At 34.5% G+C, this 4,707-nt stretch overlaps 1 protein-coding gene across 1 annotated transcript in view; it reads right to left on the minus strand.

Annotated features, from left to right (window-relative positions):
• The window catches only part of ATM (ATM serine/threonine kinase), a 128,643-nt gene that overhangs the window by 59,228 nt on the left and 64,708 nt on the right, over positions 1–4,707 (minus strand). The window lies entirely within an intron of this gene.

A 4,707-nucleotide genomic window follows, 5' to 3' on the forward strand; every position in this document is an offset into this window, starting at 1 on the left:
AGCAGAAGAAAGGAAATAATAAAAATTAGAGCAGAATTAAATAAAATAGAGAGCTAAAGGACTATATAAAAATATTAATGCAAAGAGCTAGTTCTTTGAAAGATTAAAAAAATTGACAAACATCTGGCTATACTCAATAGAGAAAAGATAAGTACATAAAATTAGAAAAGAAAGAGAAGTTACTACAGATACCACAGATACACAAAGTATCATTCAAGAACATTATGAAAGAATATGACACCTAATTCAATAACCTAGAAGAAATGTATAAATTCCAACCTTCCTAGACTGAATAAATAAATAACCTTTCTAGACTGAATCATGAAGAACTGGAAAATCTAAACAGACCAATCAACAATGAGGAAATTGAAACAACCATCAAAAACCTCCCAAAAACTGTGGTCGAGATTTGACCTATGAACCAGGAAGTCAAGGTTCAATTCCTGATGAGGGCATATGCTGGGCTGTGGGCTCAATCCCCAATAGGGGGTGTATGCAAGAGGCAGCCGATCAATGATTCTCCTTCATTATTGATGTTTCTATCTCTCTTTCTCCCTTCCTCTCTCTGAAATCAACGAAAAAAATATTTAAAAAACAAACAAACAACAACTCCCAAAACATCAAAAGCCCAAGACCAGATGGCTTCATTAGTGAATTCTACCATACATTCAAAGAAGACTGGATCCCTAGCCTTCTCAAACTCTTCCAAAAATTTAAAGAAGCTTCCTAACTCATTTTATGAGGTCAACATAACCCTACTACCAAAACCTTGCAAGGATAACCCATGCAAAAAAGAGAAATACAGACCAATATCTGATGAATACAGATGCAAAAATCGTAAACAAAACCCTAGCAAATCAAATACAATGATACATTAAAAACATAATACATCACAATGAAGTGGGGTTCATTTCAGAGGCACAGGATGGTTCAACACAGGATGGTTCAACAAATGCAAATAAATCAATGTGATATACCAAATTAAAATAAAAGATAAAAATAAAAGATAAAAATTATATGATCATATCAATAGATGCAGAAAAAGCACCTGACATGACACAACACTTATTTATAATTAAAACAATAAAATGGGTATAGAGAGAAAGTACCTCAACATAATAAAGGCCTTATATGATAAACCCTTAGTTAATATCATACTCAATGGTGAAAAACTGAAAGCTTTTCCTCTAAGATCAGGAACAAGATAAGGATGTCCACTCTCATCACTCTTATTCAACACAGTACTGGAAGTCCTAGCCAGAGAAATCAGGCAAGAGAAAGAAATAAAAGGCATCTACATTGGGAATGTGAAAGTAAACTTGTCACTTTTTACAGATGACATGATTCTTCATATGGAAAACCCTAACGATTCCACCAAAAAAGCTATTAGAAATAATAAACCAATACAGTAAAGTTGAAAGATACAAAATAAATGTACAAAAATCCATTGCATTCTTACATGCTAATAATGACATTTCAGAAAAAGAAAGGAAAAAGATTCTTTTTGCAATTGCAAAATAATAAAATACCTAGGAATAAACTTGAAGGGTGTGAAGAACCTATATACTAAAAATTACAAAGCATTATTAAAAGAGATTGAAAAAGCCACAACAACATAGAAAGATATTCCCATGTTCATGGGCTGGAAAAATCAACATAGTTAAAATGGCCATATTACTCAAAGCAATATATAGATTTAATGCAATTCCCATCAAAATCCCAATGTCTTTTTTTCTAAAGAAACGGAACAGAAAGTCATCAGATTTGTATGAACCCAAAAATTACCCTGAATAGCCAACACAATCCTGAGAAAAAAGAACAAAGCTGGAATATCACATTCCCTGACTGCCAATTATACTACAAAGCAACAAGATTCAAAACAGCATGCTATTGACAGAAAAACAGACACACAGACCAATGGAATAGAATTGAGAGCCCAAAAATAAATCCACATGTATATGGTCAAATAATTTTCAACAAAGAAGCCCAAAACGCACAATGGAGAAAAGAAAGCCTCTTCAATAAATGGTGCTAGGAAAACTGGAAAGCCACATGCAAAAGAATGAAACTAAACTACTGTTTCTCCCCTAGAAACCATCAATAAGACAAAAAGGCAACCAACAGAAAGGGAGAAGATATTTGAAAACAACAGCTCTGACAAGGGGTATACTAAAGTTATGGACTTTGGTCTTAGAGAGGATTTGGAGCATTTGACCCAAAAGGCAAGGGAAGTGAAAAAAAATTTTTTTAATGGGGTTATATCAAACTAAAGAGATTCTGTACAGCAAAAGAAACCATCAATAAGACAAAAAGGCAACCAACAGAATGGGAGAAGATATTTGAAAACAACAGCTCTGACAAGGGGTTAATATCCAAAATATATAGAGAACTCATACCACTCAACAACAAAAAACAAACATATAATTAAAAATGGGCAGAGGACCTGAACAGGCACATCTTTCAAGAAAACATACCATAGCCAATAGATATATGAAAAGATGCTCAGCTTCTACAATGAAATACCACCCCACACCTGTCAGAGTGGCCATTATCAACAAGACAAGTAATAACAAGTGTTGGAGAGGCTGTGGAGAAAAAGGAACCATCATTTATTGCTGGTAGGAATGTAAACTGATACAGGCATTCTGGAAAACAGTTATATAGAGGTTCCTCAAAATATTAAGAATAGATTTACCACATGACCCTTCAACCCTCTTTTGGGTATCTACCTGAAAAATTTTAAAACATTTATTTGCAAAGATATATGCACCCCTATGTTCAGCATTTTCACAGTGACCAAGACATGGAAACAACCAAATATCCCTCGATAACTGATTAGATAAAGATGTGGTGCATATATACAATGGGTTACTACTCAGCAACAAGAAAAGATAAAATAGTGCCATGAATGATCTTGAGACTATCATGCTAAGCGAAATAAGTTAGAAAAAAGTCAAGGATTATATGATTTCACTCATATGTGAGATATAAAACTGAAAGCAACAAATGAACAAACAAAAACTCATAGATACAGACAACATATGGTAGTTACCAGAGGGAAAGGGGGTGGGGGTGGAGATTAGTGAAGGGTAGAGGGATTGAGTATATGGTGAAACAAGATTTGACTTTGGGTGATGGGCACACAATGCAGTGTACAGATAATGTATCATAGAATTACACATTTGAAACGTATATAACTTTATTAACCAATGTCACACCAATAAATTTAATAAAACAATAAAAAAATGAAGTAAATGTATTTAAATTTCCCTATGAAATAAAACTATGCAAAAGTGATCAGCAACATTTGGCAGAAAGAAAAAAAATTTCTTAGGTTGTACAGAAAAATTAATACCATAGCAAAATCACCAACACAAAAATCATTCAACATGATCAGGAGCTAGAAGAAACCCTGGGAGATATGCTTGGATTTTAACTTCTGGCATTCAGTCTATACCAGAACTATCAAATAGAACTTTAGACAATGAGGGAAATATTCTATAATTTGCACTATCCAATGATAGCCACTTAGCTACATGTTAATACTGAGAACTTGACATGTGCTAGTATGATGAAAAAACTGTATTTTAAATTTTATTAAGCTTTCATTCATTCCTATTTAAGTAGCTACAAAGAGCTAGTGGCTGTATTGGACAAGATATGTTAGACCAATAAAATACCCAAATAAATGATAATAAGAGACAGAGGTGTTCATATCTTATATATAGGTAGATATAAAAACAAATACACTAGAATCTCAGAATTCAGGTGGCTATCAAAAATAGTTTTAAAAGTACTTAGGATAAAAAGAATACAATAGAAATACAAAATTAATGAGCACAGGAAGATGAAAATAAAATTAAGTAGAGCTTGAATTCTTTACCTGACTTCTCCAAAGAGGGGATACGAATGGCCAAGAAATATATCAAAAAATGCTCAGTCACTAATCATCAGGGAGGTGCAAATTAAAATGACAATGACATACCACCTCACACCTGTCAGAATGGCTACCATCAACAAATCATCAAATGACAAGTGCTGGCGAAGATGTAGAGAAGAACCCTAGTAAACTGATGGTAGGAATGCAGACTGGTGCAGCCACTATGGAAAACAGTGTGGAGTTTCCTCAAAAAATTAAAATATGGAACTGCCCACTTCTAGGACTATATCCTAAAAAGCCTGAAACACCAATCAGAAAGAATATATGCCACCCCTATGTTCACAGAAGTGTTATTTACAATAAGATCTGGAAACACCCAAGTGCCCATCAATAGTTAAGTGGATAAAAAAGCTGTGGTGCATTCACAAAATGGAATACTATGCAGTTATAAAAAAGAAGAACCTTTTACCCTTTGAGACAACATGAAGGGACCTGGAGAGTATTATGCTAAGCGAAATAAGCCAATCAGAAAAAGACAAATACCACATGATCTAACTTATATATGGAATCTAATGTACAAAATGAACTAATGAGCAAAATAGAACCAGAGACATGGAAGCATGCAACAGATTAAGGATTCTCAGAGGGAAGGGAGTGGGGGCGGAAAGAGATTAAGCAAAGAACATATATGCCTATATGCATAACCCATGGACAAAGACAATAGTGGGGGAGGGGCCCTAACCGGTTTGGCTCAGCGGATAGAGCGTCGGCCTGCGGACTGAAGGGTCCCGGGTTCGATTCCGGTCAAGGGCATGTACCTTGGTTGC

Source organism: Myotis brandtii, unplaced genomic scaffold, assembly GCF_000412655.1.
Source record: "Myotis brandtii unplaced genomic scaffold, ASM41265v1 scaffold920, whole genome shotgun sequence".
Classification (NCBI taxonomy): Eukaryota; Metazoa; Chordata; class Mammalia; order Chiroptera; family Vespertilionidae; genus Myotis; species Myotis brandtii.